General features: G+C 40.1%; 1 protein-coding gene and 1 non-coding gene across 5 annotated transcripts in view; one reads left to right on the forward strand and one right to left on the reverse strand.

Moving 5' to 3' along the window:
- RBM6 (RNA binding motif protein 6) overlaps window positions 1-24282 on the reverse strand; it is a 104647-nt gene that overhangs the window by 32099 nt on the left and 48266 nt on the right. The window lies entirely within an intron of this gene.
- Window positions 8552-8624, forward strand: TRNAG-CCC (transfer RNA glycine (anticodon CCC)). The gene has a single exon. It is a non-coding gene; the product is annotated as a tRNA-Gly (tRNA).

Consider the following 24282-nt stretch of genomic DNA (forward strand, 5'->3'; position numbering starts at 1 on the left):
AGTAGCCAGAACAGGCTATGTATTCATTATTCAAGAACAACTATTTTCTCACAGCAGACTAGGCATGGGGGGGTTCAGTGGTGAACAAAACCTAGCAATGGTCTCATGAAGATTATTTTTTAAAGCACTAGGACAACAAACAAGTACAGTTTTAAACAAATAAGCAGCACATATCTCTATCTGAAATTCTTATCAGGAGAAATACAGAATGGAAAGTGTTCTTTAATATTGCCAGAAGTGGAGAGGGACAAAAGGAGAGTGAGAAAGTTTATGCTAAGAGGTCAACTGTGTGACACAGTTCACCAGGTATAAAGTGCACTGTGAGCAGCATGTACAATGGACAAAGCTGGATGTGACCCAGAGAGAAGAAAATGATAAACCACATTTAAGAAAAGTGAGATAGGCTGGCTTCCCTGGTGGCGCAGTGGTCAGGAGTCCGCCTGCCAATGCAGGGGAAATGGGTTCGAGCCCTGGTCCGGGAAGATCCCACATGCCGCAGAGCAACTAAGCCTGTGCACCACAACTACTGAGCCTGAACTCTAGAGTCTGCGAGCCACAACTACTGAGCCCTTGTGCTGCAACTACTGAAGCCCACGTGCCTAGAGCCCGTGCTCCGCAACAAGAGAAGCCACTGCAATGAGAAGCCCACGCACTGCAATGAAGAGTAGCCCCTGCTTGCTGCAACTAGAGAAAGCCCGCAAGCAGCAATGAAGACCCAACACAGCCAAAAATAAAATAAATAAATTTATATTAAAAAAAAAAAAAAAAAGTGAGAGAGGGACTTCCCTGGTGGTTCAGTGGTAAAGAATCCGCCTTCCAACACAGGGGACGCGGGTTAGAACCCTGGTCAGGGAACTAAGATCCCACATGCTGCGGGGCAACTAGGCCCGCACGCCACAACTACTGAGCTCGTGCGTGTCAACAAGAGAGCCTGCATGCCGCAAACTACAGAGCCTACATTGCTCTGAAGCCCACGCACCCTGGAGCCTCCGCGCCACAACTAGAGAAGAGAAAACCCGCATGCCACAGCTAGAGAGAAGCCCGCGCGCTGCAACAAAAGATCTCACATGCCTCAACTAAGACCCGACACAGCCAGAAATAAATAATAAAATAAATAAATAATACATCTTAAAAAAAAGAAAGAAAGAAAGAAGAGTAAGAGAGCCAGAAATAAATAAGATCAAGGTATATTCTTTTTCTTGCTAAGATGGGCCTGGCAGAAATGCTAGCGCCTTCAGGGATGGGGCATTCTACTTCTGCCCTCTATAAATCTTACAGTTTACATATAATAAGTTGTAGAATAACTCATACAGAAAAACTACATCCAAAGCTGCCTCGGTAAAATATGGTCTTTATCATACTATAACTTCTCTAGCTTCTGAATCTACTGATCTTATATTCAAATTTTAGACACTGATATCAACACTGGTCTATTCCACATCATAAGCTTTAGCTACTAGTTGTAAGTCTTTGTGACATTTTAAAAAATACAAAAACAGAAGCATACATTTTAATTATATTTTATTTATATAGTTTATTATTGTTTAGTATATTTATTATTATTATCAGGATAACTAAAGTTTGAAGAAATAAATTCCATAACCTAAAAGAATCTGGAATCTGGTTCTTAGCCTGGAAAATTAAGAGACTCCAAGTAGTCTCCCAATGCCTATTTGCTTCCTTTTTCTTGGAAGCAAACCCTTGATTTTTAACTGGGTACATGGCTGCCTGAAATGAAGTTTTCCAGCCCTCCCTGCAGTTAAGTGAAGCCGTAAATTCTAATATACTGGACATAAGCAGAAATAGTACTTGCAAAGTTCAGGAACTATTCTTAAAGGGAGAACCATGTCCATTTTCATCCCTTCTTCTTTTCCACTCGTCGGCAAGTCAAAGTGATGGCTGACACTCAAGCAGCCACCTTGGACAAGCAGGTAGAAGTCACAGGTTGAGGATGATAGGGTTACACAACTAAAAGAGCCTGGGTCCCTGATGATCATACCACCATAAGAAAACCTGGATGGCTTAGACTTCATTTACGGTAAAGAGAAATAAATCGCCTCATTTTAAGCCACTGTTATTTCTAGTGTTTTGTCACTCACCAAATCTAATCCTAACTGATATAGATGCTTTTGGAAATTATTGGTGATAGGCAGAGGTAGGTATTTTGCCATAAAGACTATGAAATAAAAAGAAAGCTGTAAACTAGTTAAATAGTGAAACAAAAGATACAAAAAATGACAGTGAAAAAACTGCATGTTTATTCTGCCAGGCACCAGTCCTGTATCTCTATCAGTTACCTAAAGGTCCTGCTGTCACTTCACACTCAACAACCATCTTCGTCCCTCCCTTCCAAACACCTTCCTTTTCCAGATGTTTTATTTCTGTTCAAGGTACTACCGTTCTTCTAACCTCTGAGTGGCCTCTGAGTCTGCCCTCCCTCTTGCCCCTCTGTCCAATACCCAGTGTTACCAAACCTCAGAGAGTCTTCTTTCAAACCTGACTTCTTCATTACATACCTGCTCCCAGCCCCTAGTGGAAGCCATCGTCTCCTCACATCTCAATTTCTGCTCCAGATTCTAACAGACCTTTTCCTCTTCAGTTTCACCCCTCTAGTCAAGTCTATATACTACCACAAGAAGAGTTTCCCTAAAGTGTCATTTTGACTTTGTTACATTCTTGTGGTTCCCTCATGTTTTTAAATTAAAGACTAAATGTAAGGCCCTTGACAACCTACCTTGCACTTTCCAAGCTATTCTTTTCACTACTTCTTGGAGTATGAGGACAAGAATCAAACAGAAACTTGGAAATTAGAACAAACAAGATGTGGCAACCTCTGTTAGAACAGAAATAGTATATTACTATCTGCTATCAAAGATAACAAGGTAGAAGCCTAATAGAAGTACCAGAATCCGGCAACTCAGGTTGGGAGGACAAGAGACTTCTGCATTATGCAGAAACTAAAAAGATCACTAAAGTCTTATGAAGAAGGAATACAGAGTCAGAAACTACTTTTAAGTTGTATTAATATCCAGAAACAAATATTTATTTAGCACACCATGTGTTGCCAGTTATAGGTCTAAACCATTTAGGCAGTGAAGGAAATGAAAGTGAAAAAAAGAAACAGTCTCTGCCCTCTTGGATCTTTAAATCCAGAGATATCTATTTCTGGTAACACCTGCTTTACTGTACATAGATCTTTGTTAGTCATGACCTGGGCACTTTGTCTGGTTTAGCTATTTACTCCTTTATTCCGTATTTCTCAGGGTTCCAGTACTATCTTGAAACTACCTAAGCAAACGCCTGACAACACAGAGTCCCGTTCCTCCCAAGCACTCAAAAGAGCCACAAGAAGCATTTTCCTAGGCAAGGTGCCCAAACTAATGTTCTCTTACCTTAAAGAGGTCCAGCTGAGCTTAGAAACCAGATAGGAACAAACACAAACATTTCTCTGAGCTGGCACTCCTCCAGTTTATAGGGAACCGAACATATCCTGCATTGCTCTGGATTCACAGTGCACAAGAATCACATCAAAGAAGAAGAAAGAAAAAAACCTTTATATCTTTAAAATACTTCAGGAATTAGACAACCTGAGCATTATCAGATGCATAGGCAGAAATAATAAATGTGCCATTTAACAGTTGACTATGAGAAGGAGAACCTATAAGGAATGGAAAGAAGAAAACTAGCTGTTCAACCATCAACTGCAAATCCTGGATATGCTCAAAACCCAAATAACAAAGGCTGATCTATGTCCAGGGCAACAAGTGCCCTGAGGCATCTGGCTTCAAATAACAGAACAAAACAACACAAAACAAGACAAAAAACCCAACAACAACAAAAAAACAATCCATAGTCCCAGGGAGAATTCAAAATGGCAGCATGAATGCCCAAAGGCGTCCAAAACAGAACTGAAACCTGGCCATTGGAACTGTGAGTATTCCATGTTTTCAATACCACACCACTCCAATATGGGGCCTAATCCATTTGGAGAAAGCCCTTGAAAAAAAAACCTGAAAACTTTAGCATTTCCACTCCTAGACATACATCCAAGAGAACTGAAAATGTATGTTTACACAAAAATTTGTACATGAATATTCATAGTAGCATTATTCATAATAGCCAAAAGTGGAAACAACCCAAATGTCTATCAACTAACTAACGGATAAAGAAAATGTGTTACAACCGTACAATGGAATATTCAACTATAAAAAGAAATGAAGTACTAATTCATACTACAACATGAATGAACTCTGAAAGCTTTATGCTAAGTGAAAGAAGTCAGTCACAAAAAAGTGTATGATCCCATTTATATGAAACATCTCAAACAGGCAAATCTATAGAGACAGAAAGTAGATTAGGGGACTTCCCTGGCAGTCCAGTGTTTAAGACTCCATGCTTCCACTTCAGGGGGCGTGGGTACGATCCCTGGTCTGGGAACTAAGATCCAGCATGCCATGCACAGCACGGCCGAAAAAAGAAAAAAAGAAAGTAGATCAGTGGACGTTAAAAGCGTGAAACGGGGGAAGGTGAAGGGAAATGGGAGCAACTGCTAATGGGTGCAGGTTTCTTTTGGGGTGATGAAAATGTTCACAAGTTAGATAGTGGTGATGGCTGCATAACTCTGTGACTATATTATACTAAATGCCACTAAACTGAACACTTTAAAATGGTGAATTTTAAGATATGTGGACTATATCTTAATTAAAACAAACAAAACAAAACAAAAAAAGCTTTCAGGGCTGCAAGACTATTGCCAGAACAAAGACATTCAGTTATTTCATTCCTCTCTCTTTGCCATACCCTGACCCACTTAACCTGTCCCCACCCCACAGCCTCTCAGTGAGTACTCTGCCCCCAGCCTTTTCTCTAACTGTGCATACCACTGCCACACTCATCCTCCTTAGCACACCTCAATTCTTGCCCAAAGCTCTGGTTCCCAATGACCATACATAACTGAAAATTAGAGAACTCTAACTAGAAGGGAACATCCATTTTCCCAACAAAAAGATGGCCAAAAGGCAATTTGACCAACTTTTTTTTAAAATTTATTTATTTATTTTTGGCTGCACTGGGTCTTTATTTTTGGCTGCAAAAGGCAATTTGACCAACTTTTTTTTTTTAAATAAATTTATTTTTGGCTGCATTGGGTCTTTGTTGCTGTGCGCGGGCTTTCTCTTAGTTGGGGCAAGCGGGGGCTACTCTTGGTTGCGGTGCGCGGGCTTTTTGTCGTGGTGGCTTCTCTTGTTGTGGAGCACGGGCCCCAGGTGCACGGACTTCAGTAGTTGTGGTACGTGGGCTCAGTAGCTGTGGCTCGCGGGTTCTAGAGTGCAGGCTCAGTAGTTGTGGCGCATGGACTTAGCTGCTCCGCGGCATGTGGGATCTTCCTGGACCAGGGCTTGAACCCGTGTCCCCTGTGTTGGCAGGCAAGTTCCCAACCACTGCGCCACCAGGGAAGCCCAATTTGACCAACCTTGAATGAATAAACTTTAAGGATATGAAATAGCCAAATGTCTACTTAATTTATTAATTAATTAGTTTTATATGTTTACATTATAAAACAACATGGTCTGAATTACAACTGTACCCCCAATACCTATACACTGGCAGGCATATAAACACAGCAAGGAGCTCAATAGCTACTGGATGACTTATCTAGGCAGCAATCAATGAAGTTTAAACTACTAGGTGACAGACTGAGGATACACTCAAAATCCAAGTCCACCGATGGGTATATGTTAACAGGAATGAGTGTACCTATTCACCAGGAGAAGTAACAACTATGAAATAGCCCCAAATGGAAAAAAAAACAACAAAACCCAACCCTCCATGTTCTTTGACAGTGGAACCAATGAATAAATTGTGGTATGTTCTTTTTTTTTTGGTTAAATATTTGTTTGTTTATTTATTTATTTAATTTTTGGCTACACTGGGTCTTAGTCGCGGCAGGCAGGATCTTTGTTGTGGCATGCAGGATTCCCCGCTGTGGCACGCGGGCTCAGTAGGTACAGTGCAAGGGCTCTCTAGTTGCGACATGCAGGCTCCAGAGCACGTGGGCTCTGTAGTTGTGGCACACAGGCTCTCTAGTTGTGGCCTGAGTGCTCAGTAGTTGTGGCACACAAGCTTAGTTGCCCTGTGGCATGTGGGATCTCAGTTCCCCGACCAGAGATAGAACCTGTGTCCCCTGCATTGGAAGGGGGATTCTTAACCACTGGACTGCCAGGGAAATCCCTGTGGTATGTTCTTATACTGAAAGACCGTACAGCAATGAAAATGAACACATCCCACTTAAACACAAAATGAATTTTAAAAACAATACTCAGTATAAAAGTCAGGTAGAAGAATACATCACGTGTGATTCCATATACATAAGGATCAAAAGCAAGTCAAAGGACTCTACAGAATGACAACTTAGGACAGTGACTACCTCTGGGAAGGGTAGAAAGATTAATGACCAGGAGAGGCTTCTTCGTATGGAGCAGCATCCTGTTTATTAACCTGGGCTGCAGTTACATAGGTCCTTGGACAGAACGTTTGTGTCCACCCCCCTACCCCAATTCATATGTTGAAGCCCTAATCCCCAATGTGATGGTATGTGGAGGTAGGATGTAATTAGGTCATGAGGGTAGAGCCTTCATGAATGAGATTAGTACTCTAAGAGACAAACAAGAGAGAATCTTTCTCTCTACCATGTGAGGATACACAACAAGGCAGCAATCTGCAAACCAGGAAGAGGGCCCTCACAGGGAAACATACTGGCTGGCACCTTGATCTTGGACTTTCCAGCCTCCAAAACTGTGACAAATTTCTACTATTTAAGTACCATAACCAGTCTATGATATTTTGTTATAGCACCCGAACTAAGACAATAGGTGTATTCAACTTGTGAAAATTCACTGAAGAGTACGCTTATGATCTCTGCTCTTTACTGTAAGTATGTGATACTTCAAAAAGAAAAGAGAGAGAGAGAGAAGAAATAATGATTCAGACACAGTACCCTTTCCATTTGTATACTTCTATTTTATTCAAGCTTTTTACATGCTGCATTTTTAATCACCAACAGAGCCATTTTAGGTCATCTAGCAGTTTTCTAGAGCACATCATTCATTTATGGCTGCGCTGGGTCTTCATTGTTGCGCGCTGGCATTCTCTAGTCGTGGCAAGCGGGGGCTACTCTTCGAGGTGGTGCGTGGGCTTCTCATCGCGGTGGCTTCTTTTTGTTGTGGAGCAGGGCTCTAGGCACACGGGCTTCAGTAGTTGTGGCACATGGGCTCAGTAGTTGTGGCTCGCAGGCTCTAGAGCGCAGGCTCAGTAGTTGTGGTGCACAGGCTTAGCTGCTCCATGGCATGTGGGATCTTCCCGGACCAGGGCTTGAACCCATGTCCCCTGCATTGGCAGGCGGATTCTTAACCACTGTGCCACCAGGGAAATCCGAGCACATCATTTTTTAAAAATTTATTTTATTGAAGTTTAGTTGATTTACAATGTTGTGTTAATTTCTGCTGTACAGCAAAGTGATTCCATTATACATATATATACATTCTTCTTCATATTCTTTGCCATTATGATTTATCAAGGATATTGAATACTGAGTTCCCTGGGCTATACAGTAGGACCTTGTCGTTTATCCTTTCTATATATAATAGTTTGCATCTGCTAATCCCAAACTCCCAGTCCATCCCTCCCTCCCCCACTCCCCTTCCCCCTTGGAAACCACAAGTCTGTCCTCTATGTCTGTGAGTCGGTTTTTGTTTCAAAAATAAGTTCATTTGTGTCATATTTTAGATTCCATGTATAAGTGATATCATATGGTATTTGTCTTTGTCTTTCTGACTTAGTATGATAATCTCTAGGTCCATCCATGTAGCTGCAAATGGCATTATTTCATTCTTTTTTTATGGCTGAGTAGTATTTCATTATATATATGTACCACATCTTCTTTATCCATTCTTCTGTCAATGGACACTTATTTAGGTTGTTTCCATGTCTTGACTATTGTGAATAGTGCTGCTATGAACATAGCGGTGCATGTATCTTTTTGAATTAAGTTTTATCCAGATATATGCCCGGGCGTAGGATTACTGGATCATATAGCAACTCTAGTTTTTGAGGAACCTCTATACTGTTTTCCATAGTGGCTACACCAATTTATGTTCCCACCAACTGTGTAGAAGGGTTCCCTTTTCTCCACACCCTCTCCAGCATTTGTTACTTGTAGATTTTTTAATGATGGTCATTCTGACCAGTGTGAGGTAGTACCTCATTGTAGTTTTGATTTTCATTTCTCTAATAATTAGTGATGTTGAGCATCTTTTCATGTGCCTGTTAGCCATCTGTATGTCTTTTTTGGAGAAATGTCTATTTAGGTCTTCTGCCCACAAAATGTGGTATACCTTAAGCAAATTTGATGGCAATTAAAATGATGTGCTCTAAAAAGGGAACCATTTGTACAAACTAAGCCCAAGACATACAGATCATGCTGTTTGGAGTTGCTGATAATGCTAATAAATGCTTTATGCAAGTTTTCACTTCAATCAAAACATGTTGGGAGACTTCCCTGGTGGTCCAGTGGGTAAGACTCTGCACTCCCAATGCAGGGGGCCCAGGTTCGATCCCTGGTTGGGGAACTAGATCCTGCATGCGTGCTGCAACTAATAGTTCGCATGCCACAACTAAGGGGCCCGCCTGCCGCAACTAAGACCCAGCACAACCAAATTAAAAAAAAGAGAGAGAGAGAGAAACAGAAACCGACTCACAGACATACAGAACAGACTTGTGGTTGCCAAGGGGGAAGAGGGGTGGGGGAGGGACGGATTGGGAGTTTGGGATTAGCAGATGCAAACTATTATATATAGAAAGGATAAACGACAAGGTCCTACTGTATAGCACAGGGAACTCTATTCAATATCCTGTGATAACAATAATGGAAAAGAATATGAAGAAGAATGTATATATATGTATAATGGAATCACTTTGCTGTACAGCAGAAATTAACACAACATTGTAAACCAACTAAACTTCAATAAAATAAATTTTAAGAAGATATACCACATTTTGAATCTGTGAATAATGTTATTGTGGGGAAGTTTATCATAAGCCAGGAGTACTTTTTGGCATGAAACTACAATAGTCAATTCTTTCAATGGTCCTGTAAGTGAATTTGAATACTTGTTTTATTAAATATGTTATCCAACTTTTTATTTTTGAGATTATAACCCTGGAATAATCAACAAAACTGTGTTAAATTTCTTTGCCTGCTTAAAAAAAAAAGGATTCTCTTTTCTGAGTGATAAAGTTTTGGGAAACTCCATGTCATATTCAGGTAATATACCTATTTTCAACATTTCAAAAAGTCTAATAGATATCCCTTAAGACTAGACAGGGTAACTAAAATGTCCTATTTTTTTCACTTTTAGCTGAATATTCATCAGGAACTAACAATTTACAAAAGAAATACAAATAACTAGTAATCAAATGAAAAAACATTCTATTTCACTAGTAACCTAAGACAGAAAATTAAATCACTCCCTTCTTTGCTACACGGGCAACATTTTTTTTTTTAATTATGAAATATTTCAAACACACAGAAAGTTAGAGAATACAATAACATACATCCATGTACCACCACTCAATAAAAATATTTTGTTATTAACACTTGGCACCCGTTGGGATGCAGGGAAGACAGGTACTCTCAAACACTGTTGGTAAAAAATAAATCGGGAAATTTCTCGATGGCAACTTGACTATATTTATTAACTCATAAAATATGCTTACCTCTTAATCTGACAAGTCTACCTGGAGGAATTAACTTAAAGAAGTAATTAAGGATGTATGACTATTTAGCTACAAGGAGATTCATCATAGCATTCTTTAATAAAATAAAGAAATAATCTCAAAATATCAAATGAAGAACTCATTAAGTCATGGTAATCTATACTATGGAACATTACAGAGCCATTAAAAGTGATATGATAAAAATGTATTTAATGACAAGGAAATATGCCCACAATACTTGAAGAGAAAAGGTTATAAAATCATGTGTACAAGATTATCCTACTTTGTAAATACAAAGGTTAAGGATGACATGTACATAGGAAAATTTGGAAGGGCACACATCAAAATAACAGCAACAATCTATTCAATGTTTACAGACTATTTCATCCAAAAATAGAAGAATACACATTCTTCTCAAACTCAGATGGAACATTCACTAACACAGACAACCTTCTGGGCCAAAAAACACACCTTAACACATTTAAAATAGAAATTATAAAATGTATGTTCTCAGACCACAACACAATAAAACTAGAAATCAATAACAGAAAGACAGCTGTAAAATCTCCAAATACTTGGAGATTAAACAACACATTTCTAAATAACACATGGATCAGAGAAGAAATCTCTCAAGAGGACTTTTTTTTTTAATTTGAAACTAAATGAAGCTGAAAACACAACTTGTTGAAATTTGTGGGATGCAGGGACAGCAGTGCTCAGAAGGAAATTTATAGCACTGAATGCACATAATAGAAAAAATGAGGATCTAAACTCAAAAATCTAAACCTCCACCTTAGAAAACTATAAAAAGAAGAGCAAGTTAAATCCAAAAAAAGCAAAAGAAATGATAAAAATAAGCACAGAAATCAATGATACTGAAAACAGAGAATTCATAGAGAAATATCAATGAAACTAAAAGTTGGGTTTTTAAAAATATCAATAAAATGGATAAACGTCTAACCAGGCTAACTAAAATAAGAAAGATACAAATTACTAATAGCAAAAATGAAATAGGGGCCATCAGTACTGATTTCATGGACAATAAAAGGATAACAAAGGAATATTATGAACAATTCCATGCCCACAAATTTGATAACCCTGATGAATAGGAGCAATTCTTAGAAAAACACAACCTGTTAAAACTCACACAAGAAGAAAAAGACATCTGTATAGGCCTATATCTATTAATGAAATTGGATCAATAATAATCTTCCAAAACTGAAAGCACCAGGCCCCGATGAGTTCACTGATGAAGCCTACCAAACATTTAAGGAATTTATACTAATTTTCTACAGTCTCTTCCAGAAGATAGAAGTAGAGGACACATTTCCTAACTCATTCTATGAGGCAGACATCACCCTAATACTAAAACCAGACAAAGATATTACAAGAAAAGAACCAATATCTCCCATGAAGGTAGATGTAAAAATCCTCAACAAAGTATTAGCAAAGCAAATCCAACAATGTATAAAAAGAATTATATGCCATAACCAACTGGAATTTATTCCAGGTATGTAATGCAAGGTTGGTTCAACTTTGAAAAATCAATTAACATAATCCATCACATCAACAGGCTAAAAAAAAAAAAAGAATTACAAGGTCATATCAATAGAAGCAGAAAAACCATTTACAAAATCCAACAGTCATTCATGATAAAAACTCTCAGCAAACTAGAATAGATGGGAACCTCTTCTACTTGCTAAAGAACAATGGGGGTGGAGGGGGGTGGGGTAGAACCCTAGAGCTGGCAAATAAGCTTATGAAAAGATGCTCACGTCCTATGTCATCAGGGAAGTACAAATTAAAATGAGATATCATTACATAGCTATTAGAATGTCCAAAATACTGAATACTGACATCAAATGCTGGTGAGGATGTGGAGCAATAGGAATTCTCATTCACTGCTGGTGGGAATGCAAAATGCTACAGCCACTCTGGAAGACAGTTTGGCAGTTTCTTACAAAACTAAACATACTCTTACCATGAAATCCAGGAATTGTACTCCTTAGTTTTACCCAAATAAATGGAAAACTTATGCCCATACAAAAACCTACACATGGATATATCCTATAAGCTTTATTCATAACTGCCAAAACTCAGAAGCAACTAAGTTGCCCTTTAGGTGAATGAATAAACAAACTGTGGTACATTCAGACAATAAAGTACTATTCAGAGCTTTAAAAAAAAAGAGCTATCAAAACACAAAAAGACATAGAGTAAACTTAAATCCATATTACTAAGTGAAAGAAGACAATTACTAGCAAGTGCATACTACTATGTGAAAGAAACCAATCTGCAAAAAGCTACATACTGTATGATTCCAACTACATGAGATTCTGGAACAAACTATGGAGACAGTAAAAAGAAAATGGTAGCTAGAGTTTTGCAACCCAGCAACCATTGAGGAAAGGATGAACAGGTACAGCACAGAGGGTTTTTAGGGCAATGAAACAACTCTGCATGTACTATAATGGTTGATATATGTCATTATCAATTTGCCCAAACTCACAAATCTACAACACCAAGAGTGAACCCTCATGTAAACTACGGACTTTGAATTGATAATGATGCATCAATGTTGTTTCACTGATTGTAATAAGCGTACCACAGTGGATGGTGAGGGAGGCTGTGGGTGTGGTGTTGGAGGTGGGATGCTCAATTTTTCTGTGAGCCTAAAACTGCTCTAAAAAACAAAGTCTATTTAAGAGGAGAAAAGAAAAAGTCCATTAATTTACTTTTTTAAAAAAGCAATATAGGGCTTCCCTGGTGGCATAGTGGTTAAGAATCCGCCTGCCAATGCAGGGGACACAGGTTCGAGCCCTGGTCCAGGAAGATCCCACATGCCGCAGAGCAACTAAGCCCGTGTGCCACAACTACTGAGCCTGCGTGCCTAGAGCCCGTGCTCCCCAACAAGAGAAGCCACCACAATAAGAAGCCTGTGCACCGCAACGGAAAGTGGCCCCTACTCGCCGTAACTAAATAAAGCCTGCGTGCAGCAACGAAGACCCAATGCAGCCAAAAATAAATAAATAAAAAGCAATATAGAGATCACTGGAGATACTAACCCTTCTCTTTTAACCTGTGTTTTCTACTTTTTCTACAGTAAAATGAGTAACAACCACACAGAAGAGTGGGTGAGGTGGTGAAGAAGCACCCTAACTAACTTTGGAAAACAGTATTTTGACTATATACTCTCAGGCTAAAGACAAAAAGAACTGTACCCAAATACTGGACTCTAGTTTTTCACAGGGGGATGAATTAACAATCTGAAACTACTTTATGTATACTCTGGGATTGAGCAAATAAGTAAACATATTGTGGATAATGAAAGCCAGGATTTTTACTATTAGCAAAAAGAATTACAGATAAGGAATGAGGTAAAGCTAGAATGAACTCTGTGATATTGGATTGGAATTGGAATTTATAACATCATGAAATCATGGTTTTTAATATATATACACAGATAGATATAAAAATGCATATGTGTGTATACACCATATTTTTTAGTTCTATTCACTACATAAAATAAGGGAGATGGGATGGTTCATCCTTACAGTAGAATTCTAACAAATGTGTAAGAAATGATGGAAATAGAAAATTGCCCTTAGACAAAAACCCACAGTAGTAACTTTACATGCAAGAGCTATCAACGGATGCTAAAATTATTAAGTGAAAAAGGCATGCTGAGAAATAGGATATTTATAATCTCAAAGTATGCCCCCACAAAATACTTATTAATTATAATTAATTAGTAAGTTAATTATACCTAAAACAGTAACTTTACAGTGGTGAAACCTGACAAACACCACCTTAACCAAGTGGTCTAAGTTAATATCATGAGTAATAGGACAAAACCATGTGCTACCTGATGATATATAAGGAAAGACACATATCACTCCTGGGTTATTCTTGCCAAAAAATGCATAACCTGAATTTAATCACAAGGAAACAGACAAATCCAAACAGAGAAATGTCCTACAAAATAACTGCCAGTACTTTTCTAAAGTGTTGAGGTCATGAAAGACAAAGAAAGACTGAGGAGCTGTCACAGAGAATAAAATGAGATATCACAACTCAATACAACATATGATCCTGGCTTGCATACTAAACCAGAGAAACGACATTAGCGGACAACTGGCAAAATCTGAACAGTTATGTATATTAGATAATATTATATCTGTTAACTTAATGATTATGAAATGTTGAAGAGTATTGGTATTCTTTCCACTACTTTGTACCCCCTTGAAAGACTGAGTACCCCCTTGAAAGACTGAGATTATTTCAAAATGAAAAGTTTTAAAAATTAAAAAATTTTAAAGTCTCACCCCACTAGACCATAAGGAGACATGTCCATTTTTTCATTAATAAATGTATACTACTTAGTCCAAGGTCTTACACATAGAAGTGCTCAGTATTCACCATGTTAACAAAAGTTAAAATGAGTTGTTTCTGATATATCCAACATGATTCCAGACAGACCAACCAGTTTTGCACAGGAGGGTATATCCCATTTACAGTAAAATGCTATTATATTAAGATAAAATATATGCATCTTTTACTTTGAGTTGAGTCTCTATAACTAGTTCAACATGCTGGCTCCAGTTATAAGGCTCTGTGAAACCTTCTTCCAAAATAAGGCCAAATGAAAAGATATTCATTTGGCTTCCAATATTTGATACACTATAACCAAGGGCTACGAAAATCAGCACCCATATTTTAAATACTCCCTGGAAAACTGACATGTGAAATACACTCTGTTTAGGGAATTCTCAACTTGTTTCGTTTTTCTAGAAACTGCTGTCAAATGTGCGTGATCTGCTGACCCTCAAGCCCCATATCCAGCTGGTATGTCTGCTGGATAACAGAATATCTTAGTCATTGCTCAGACTGATTCTAAAAATCACCTTTGGGGAGTTCTCTGGTGGCCTAGTGGTTAGGATTTGGAGTTTTCACTGCCAAACCCAGATTCAATCCCTGGTAGGGGAACTAAGATCCTGCAAGGTGCGCGGCATGGCCAAAACAAAAAACCAAAAAAAAAAAAAAAACCCTTTGGTTCTTTAAAGAACTTATTCTGGGCAATATATCAAGTAGGTCTCATTCTGAAGCTCCTACCCCAAGGGCACAGGCTAGGCTTGTGACTGGCAGTCTGGAGGGTGGGCAGGAGCCATGTCTGCACTCTATCACTACACTCTTAACCCCACCCACCACTCCCCATTCTGTTAGGACCAGGAGGAAGGTAAAGAGAAAGGTGATTCATCAAAAGTCAACCCATGGCAAGTTGGGTCATCCTCTCTATGGCTAACCATAACTTATACCAGGGTTTCTCAAACTTGGCACTGTTTACATTTTGGGCCAGATAATTCACTACGGGGGCTGTCCTGTGTGTTGTAGGATGTTTAGCAGCATCCCTGGCCTCTACTCACTAGTGCCAGTAGTGACAACCGAAAATGTCTCTGGATATTGCCAAATGTCCAGTGGCTGGGGAGAGGAGAAAAGGATATCCAAACTGCCTTCCCCCCGCCCTCTCCCCACTGTTAAGAACCACAGTATTACAGAAAAACATGAGGCCAGTGGATGTAAGCTTGCTTCGCCTTTCCCCTGGCTGCTGTTGCTTCTCGGTCTAATGCTAGCTAGCACGCAAGTCCTTCTTTGTGTATCAGGCATCCAAATGCCAGCTCTCTCACGGGGGAAAACATTTGTTGGGTATTTTTTAAGCCCCACAAAAACCTTAAACGCACGCTGTGCAGGAGTGGGAGATTTGAATCTGGTCCTATTTCCCATCCTCCAACCCCAACCCCCAACCTCAGCTCTGCCCAGCAGGGGACCGACCCTCTTGGGAGCGCTGACAAGACAGCTTAAGCCCTCATCACTTTCCAAAGCATCCACTCAACCCACCAGAAATTTACTTACTTTCCCCAACCAAAGAGTACCTCCAACCACCAAGGGAGGGAGTATGATGGGAAGACAAGTTAAATGATGCCTCTTCAAGAGAAGGAATCATTCAAAAATCTCTGCATTTGTTAAGACTCCCCCTCCCGGGTTTCTCTCCTGGCCCTTGCATCCCTCCACAAGGTGATTTAGCATCCTGAGCGAGGAACTGAGGCCTGAATCGCTTGGCGTTCTCCAGCTTCCGTAGGGCCATGGCTGTATGTGCTGTCGCTGTGTTTCTGTTTTTGTTTTTTTGTTTTTGTTTTTAACTGGGTTTGGGGTTTGATTTTTATTTCTCTGGGGGCTTTATTTTTCTTGGCAAATACTAAAAATCTCATCAATGTAATTTCTGTGGTCTCTATTCAGCTTGGGTTTCATGTTTTAAAATAAACAAATTTTTAAAAACAAAAACAAAAAAAACCCAGATGTGGTAAAATGTTAACATTTGGGGAATCTGGGTGCAAAGCACATAGCAAGTCTTTGTACTGTTTTTACAACTTTTCTTTAAGTCTGAAATCACTTTATGGTTGCACGACTTGGTAAATTTACTAAAAATCACTAAATTATATACGTAAAATGGGTGAATTTTATGATACTTAATTTATCATAATAATTTTTTTTCTTTAAAAAAAAAAAAGAACCTCTGTGTCCCTCTGGTACTACAGGTCAAAGATGACAGCTGCAGTGTCAATACTGCTGAAAAGGGACTTCCCTGGTGTCACAGTGGTTGAGAATCTGCCTGTCAATGCAGGGGACATGGGTTCGATCCCTGGTCTGGGAACATCCCACATACCGTGGAGCAACTAAGCCCATGCACCAGAATTACTGAGCCTGCGCTCTAGAGCCCGCGTGCCACAACTACTGAAGCCCTCACTCTTAGAGTCCGTGCTCTGTAACAAGAGAAGCCACCGCAATGAGAAGCCAGCGCACCGCAACAAAGAGTAGCCCCCCTTGCACAGCAACGAAGACCCAACGCAGCCTCCCCCAAAAAAAAGAATTAAAAAAAAAAATACTGCCGAAAAGAAGCCTCTGAGAAAGATACAAGGAGGGAACCTCCCTCAGCAGTGATTTGGTCTTCTCTACCCACATTCCAGTTTTGAACTTTGGTTAACAATTCCAGGAAACCAGGAAAGTTCCATGTTGGTACCTACAAAGCATTCGGTTACAGGAATGTTGTCTCTTTAAAAAAAAAAAAAAAAAAAAAAGCCCAAGGATTTCCCAGTGGTACTTTCATTTTAAATCTATCAATACTTCAAAATAGTCCTTTCCTTTATTCTTTTTTTTCCTTCTTTTTTTTCTTTTTTTTGGCTGTGCCGCGAGGCTTGTGGGATCTTAGTTCCCCGACCAGGGATGGAACCCAGGTCCTCAGCAGTGAAATCGTTGAGTCCTAACCACTAGACAGCCAGGGAATTCCCCTTTCCTTTATTTCTAACTGTGTGGACACTAAAACAGAAAGCCCACTCTGTACTGAGCAACTACTGAGCAACTACTGTGTTGAGCAACTACTGTGCACAAGCTACGTGGCCACTTCAAATGTGGCTTGTTACCAATTCCATCCATCACCTTTCAGACATTTAGTTTAAATGTTCTTCTGTGGCATCTAGATACCATTAACAAAGAAATTCTTCAGACATTTTACGATCAAAGCTTTAAATCTCTAGCTTCCAGACAAACTGACATACCACCTTTTTTTCTGTAAGTGAATCTGTATTTTATTTTAGACCCGGATTCATTCCCGTCAGGCTGGGATCCTGAACTAAATTCCATGATAAGTTTAAAGACTTTTTTAAAAACTTGAGATATAGTTCGCATACCATAAAATTCACTCTTTTATAGTACTTTGTACAATTCAGTGGGTTTTAGTATATTCACAAGGTTGGTCAACCATCACCACCAACTAATACTAGAACATTTTTACCACCTCAGAAAGAGGCCCTATTACCCATTAACAGTCACTCACTATTCCCTCTTGCTTTCCCCCTCTCTATAAGAACCTGGTAACCAATTATCTACTTTCTGTGATAGACCTCTTTTTCTTTTTACCTTTTCCTTTGGAAACAGCGTTCATACAGATTAAATACAAATTTCACTTGGTCACAGACTTTGTTAAAATATGTATCATAGTATACAACATCAGCATTACTAATCTCACCATGAGAGATTAAAGATAATATTTTTTAATAAATTTATTTATTTATTTTTGGCTGCATCGGGTGTTCATTGCCGTGCACAGGCTTTCTCTAGCTGTGGCGAGCAGGGGCTATTCTTCGTTGTGGTGCCGGCTTCTCATTGTGGTGCCGGCTTCTCATTGCGGTTGCTTCTCTTGTTGCGGAGCACAGACTCTAGGCGCACGGGCTTCAGTAGCTGTGGCACGTGGGCTTGGTAGTTGTGGCTCGCGGGCTCTAGAGTGCAGGCTCAGTAGCTGTGGCGCACGGGCTTAGTTGCTCCATGGCATGTGGGATCTTCCCGGATCAGGGCTTGAACCCGTTTTCCCCTGCATTGGCAGGCGGATTCTTAACCACTGCGCCACCAAGGAAGTCCCAAAGATAATTATTAATCTAGATAAGCTTACCCATGATTATCAAAGTCATACCATCAATACTCTTAACAAGAAATATGTACATATTATATATAATACATATTACATAGACATGTATTTATGTATCTAGCTCACATACAAATGAGCTAGAGGGTGGAATGACAACATCTGAACAATTAGCCCTGTGGAGAACGGAGACACAAGACACATGATAACCTCCAAGTTCAACTTGAATGGAGAAGACACCCAATAAACATTCAATGCCACCTGTGGCCTAAGTGAATTCTGTGACAGAACTACCAGCAATGCTAGATTCAGAAACAAGGCTCTCCACCGTATGAGTGCTGGAATGGCCATGATCGTCTGCCCTCACATGCCTGGATGCCTGTGCACTCATCCCTCAGACACTGTCAAGACAGGTGCTACCCAGCTTCTTTCACTTTCAGTCCAGACACCCCAAGTTTCATGGGAGAGACACTGTGCAACAGCACCACGTGAACTGGCTGTCAAAGATCTAGCTGCTACCCAAAGCACTGCCTCCACTTTTCAGGCATCTCTGAGTCCCAAGAGGTAGATAAGCAGCCAAGAAAAAGGAAGGCAACCAAGTAGAGTCCAGTGTTATAGAATCACCCTGTACTACTGAGTATATACCACATGCCAGCTGCCATACCAAGCACTTCACATACATTACATACTTTAATCTCACAATTGCTCTGAGGTAGGTACTGTGATTATCCCTCCATTTTATAGATGAGGACACTGAGCTTCAGAAGTTACAAAAGAGCTAGGAACTGATGAAGCTGGAATCTTAAACCTGTCTGTGCTCCTAACACTATACTGTCTGGAGGTATACAAAGTCATAAACCAAAGTTATAACCAAGACCACAAAGGGAACTGTGCCTTTGTATAACCCCTGAACTAGTTAATTAGAATTATACAAATTCTGCTTTTTTTTTTCAATAACTGTCTGTAATCAAGTTCCAAAATTAGCACTTTGCACAATCTCATTTTTATAAAAAGTCAAACATTGGGGCTTCCCTGGTGGCGCAGTGGTTGAGAGTCTGCCTGCCAATGCAGGGGACACGGGTTCGAGCCCTGGTCTGGGAAGATCCCACATGCCGCGGAGCGACTAGGCCCGTGAGCCACAATTGCTGAGCCTGCGCGTCTGGAGCCTGTGCTCCGCAACAAGAGAGGCCGCGACAGTGAGAGGCCCGCACACCGCGATGAAGAGTGGCCCCCACTTGCCACAACTAGAGAAAGCCCTCGCACAGAAACGAAGACCCAACACAGCCATAAATAAATAAATAAATAAATAAATAAAAAGTCAAACATTAACTAAAAATACAAGCTGGGGGCCTCCCTGGTGGCACAGTGGTTAAGAATCCACCTGCCAACGCAGGGGACACGGGTTCGAGCCCTGGTCCGGGAAGATCGCACATGTCGCAGAGCAACTAAGTCCGCGCACCACAACTACTGAGCCTGCGCTCTAGAGCTCGCAAGCCACAACTACTGAGCCCGAGTGCTGCAACTACTGAAGCATGCATGCCTAGAGCCCGTGCTCTGCAACAAGAGAAGCCACTGCAATGAGAAGCCCGCGCACCGCAACGAAGAGTAGCCCCGGCTTGCTGCAACTAAAGAAAGCCTGCGTGCAGCAATGAAGGCCCAACACAGCCAAAAATAAATTAATTAATTAATAAATTTTAAAAAAATACAAGCTGAAAGAAATATGGCAACATCAGAGCACGAGGTTAAAATATACAGGCACATGTCCAATTTAGAACCAATTAGGAACTAAATTATTTCAATCCACAGAAATGAACCATGTGTAACAAAAATAATCATAAATCTCATCATAGGAGACACATTGGAAATTTCCCTTAAAACTGCCAAATGATAAATGTTTACTTTTCAAATTCAAGAAAACTAAACTGACTCCAGTTCAGAGTACCTTTTACAATTATTGGAAAAAATCTGAGAGAGGCAACGCCAGTGGCTAGTTACCAGAGTTTAGGGTTTTAAGGTCACAGGCTAGATTCCCAGTGTGGTATAACCATACTCCATGCCCCACATGTGGTATGTCTCTTGCACTTCCTCTTGAGAAAATTTAAGATTTGATCACTGAGGCAGGAGAAACACCTAGAGAGACCTGATAATCAGTCCCAATCAACAGGCTAAATAAGAAGTATCGTTGATGTAAAAATAATCCCCTGGACACTGCCACTAAATCCTTTTTTAACCATATACTCCATGAAGCCAAAACTGGAGCTGCTATAATTTAGGACTTTCTTGTCCAGTCAGATGAGAAGTTGTGTGTTAATAACAAACACTCAATGTTCACTGCGTGCCAGGCCCAGTTCTAATCACCTTACATGCATTAACTCATTTAATCCCTAGAAGTATGAGAGGACACTGAGACACAGAGATGTTATGTTATGCCACTTGCCCAAGTTACATAGTACAAGGTGACAGAGCTGAGAAGCAACCCCAAGCAGTCTGCCTCCAGAGTCCATGTATTTACCTACTGAGCTAGCTGGATGGAGATCAGAGTCCATATATTTAACTACTATGATATATTGCCTGGTGCCCAGCCAAGACTCAATCACTGGACAGGTAACCAAACTGCATAATCAGATAATCAATCCTTAAAATCATTTTAAAAAAATATTTTATTTATTTATTTATTTGGTTGGTTGTGCCGGGTCTTAGTTGCAGCAGGCGGGCTCCTTAGTTGTGGCATGCAAACTCTTGGTTGCAGCATGCATGTGGGATCTAGTTCCCTGACCCTGTGTTGAACCTGGGCCCCTGGCATTGGGAGCTCACAGTCTCAACCACTGCGACACCAGGGAAGTCCCCCTTAAAATCATTTTTAATTCTCCAGAATACCCCAACTCTCCGGAGAGTGAGAATCTTCAATAATTGTTGATTTACACACATTTTAGAATTCATTTTCCTTTCTGTTTCCCACCAATACTCTACTGAGGGCACTCAGGAGACGGTACTGAAATTGAAATTTCCAGAAAGAATGGCATGACTCAAGCCACAAGTTATACAGCTGAGCTCTGGCCAGGATGCCACATTCTCTTCAGTGAAGTAGTTTTAGGGTGAGGGTTTAGGCAACGCCACAGCCTTGCAGGAATTTATAAAGATTATTTTTTTTTTGTTACTTGGAAAGCACACAATTCAAGTACTGAAATGTTTCATACAGTATTGCTAACAACTTAAATAAGATTCCAACAAACTGAGTCTCAGCTCATTTTTTCCATCATGGCCTCAACAAAGTCTTCCCATCCCCCAAAACATAAGCGTTCCCTATTCATCTCATTTTAACCACAAGGACAGATCCCATTTAAGATCTGGCTTCCTTCACATACCTTCAGAAATACCCTGGCCATCCTGGTATCTTCAAAAACTCAAACTCTCTTAAGTTTGTTGACACAAAAAAACACTATTTCAGAAAACTTCATGTATTCTACAGTCTTCATCCCACATACTAGAAAAAGCCAGTGTCTGAAGGAATTTTCATGTTAGGTGATAACAGCATCCTTTTCCCTTGCACTTTATAAAGTCAGGCTGATTCTGTCATGTAGCCAAGTCATCTTTAGTTAAAGAAGGTCACTGATGCTAATAAAGTTGAGTAAAAACTCCAGAGAAATGAATTATTCTCCCAGAGCCCTTTTATAAGGGCACTTTAGTGACTATTTGGTCGAACAGAAATAGGCAACAAACATCATACCTGCAAATCTGAGAAAATAAAATGCTGCAGACCAAATGACAACAGTTTGAGAGAACTAGCACAACTGGGCAACCACTGAGAGATATTCTAACACAATGCTTCTTACTCCCCTCCCCAAGTCCCAGTGCAATGGCACACAAAGAGAAAGGAGATAACAGTCACTCTCAATCCCCAGGGACTTGGACAATAAAGAAAGCCAAGGGTATATGACACTGCTAGAAATACCTTTCCCAGGAAGGGATAGAATAAAAGGTTCTGCATCTCACAGTGTTTGCTGGCTTTCTACTTCTCCTAGACAGAGATGGTGAAAGTATGAGCTGACAGACCTCTGCAGGAAATTACTTTCCCAGACAGACAGCTGTTGGCTAAGTGATGCCCTGATGAGTCCCCTTGGCCACCATGCTCAGTACTGCTGCAGAGCATCCTACTAGTTTGATGTCTCCATTAAGGCACTGGGAAAGGGCCAGAGGGGCCTTAGTTATCATCCTGAACAACCTCATTATGCACACATACCCCACAATATCTGACAAAGCAAGCTGGCAGAAACCTCCTTTATCCCCTTCCCCAGACTTATAAGTATCAGTCAATGATAAATAAAAGACATTTCACATCAAGAGTCAGGATAGTGAAGAGTTATAAAAATCTCAACCCAAAGCATTTCATAGAACCCTCCTCAGAAGCATATACACAGACTACTCAAAGGTGCCCTGTAGATGGTGACTCAGAATTCATACTAATTTGGTCTATAAGTAAAACTTGGAGGGAAGGAGAATGGATGAATAGACATCTTCCACAAACACTTGCACCTTACTCCAAGGAGTAAGGACTTCTTCCCTCACATTCTTATGTCTCTCATAAGATTTTAAACTGCTGTGTTATTGGGAGCTTGATCCACATCCATTTCCTTAAGGAAAATCCAGATATAAAAATTTTTTTCCCGGAATTATGATTGGAAATTACTTGACATGAAGAAGAGGAAGAGGAGGAGGAGGAGATGACTGTCTAATTTCAAGTGCTTACTAGATATCAGATGCTATGCTAAGTGTTCTGTATACATTATGCACCAAGAGTCACTACTCAAATTCTATGTTATTCCTCAAGAAGTTTCCCTAACCACCTCATCTAAAACTGCCCTCATATGCATTCTCTCAATACCCTACTTCATCATCTTTATAGCACTTAGCACTATCATATATTATTTTAAATTTGTCTACTTGCTTATGTTCTGACTTCTATCACTAAAACAGAAGTTATATAATCTGTCTCATTTACTGCAGCATCTCCAGCATCCAGAAAGGTGCCTAGTACACAGCAGGCACTCATGAATGCATGATCTCGTTTAATCCACTCCAGGGTCCCATGAGGTACGGGTAACAGAGGGAACTGAGGCCAAGGGAGGTTAAGAAATTTGCCAGAGACAACCCAGCTAGGAAGTAACATCTGACTATAGAACCTACACTCCTCTTTTCTATGCTATACTACCTAATTACAAATATCCCCCTGAATATTCCATTCTCAAAATTTTTCTCATCAGAATGATTTGTACACATCTGAGCTGTGGTAAAGGTTATTAAAAGAATATTGACTGGGTCATGAAGTCTATGCAGTTCAGCGAGAGGATTCTATTGCATGGCGGTGTTAGCAGTGTGACCTCTGTCCCACGGCTAGGGGAAGAATAAAAATCTAGGAAATGGGGTTGACTGAATAAGAGTATGGTGATGCCTTATTAAGAAATAACTCCAGTGAATACTGAAAATGTTATCAGACAGAATTTGGAGTTTATCTGAGAGAACACTCTATGGAATCCGTGAGTACCACATAATCTCTGTCACCTTTCTCAGTATGAGATTATAAGGTCCTAGAAGACAGAGGCTGTCTTTTACTTGCTCTCCTGCACAGAGTGACATATGGTACCCTATGCAAGAGCATGGTTACCCGTCAAAACATTCTATTTCACATCTAGAAAAATTCTGGCCTTGCTCCTGCTTTATTCTGGTGTCCCATTCACTGGGCAAAGGTCATTCATGAGGGATCTGGGAGTCCTAAGAGTGTTCAAAGAATGGGTGGGAAGGGTGGGGGGAGATATGTCTATAGGCCACACCCCCTTGACACTGCTTGTGTAAATGAACATTTTTCCAGATGTACCTCTAACAGAAATCCAGCATAAGGATAATCCTTATTTTTAAAGAAGGCTGCCCTAGTTCTATTTGACATTACTCTTTAGGAGGCTGGATACTTTAGATAGGATTTTTTGGGGGATAGAAGGAAGAGGCAGTTAAGACACAATATGGTTATTTTTAAGATTAAATAG

Source organism: Eschrichtius robustus, chromosome 12 (assembly GCF_028021215.1).
Source record: "Eschrichtius robustus isolate mEscRob2 chromosome 12, mEscRob2.pri, whole genome shotgun sequence".
NCBI lineage: Eukaryota > Metazoa > Chordata > Mammalia > Artiodactyla > Eschrichtiidae > Eschrichtius > Eschrichtius robustus.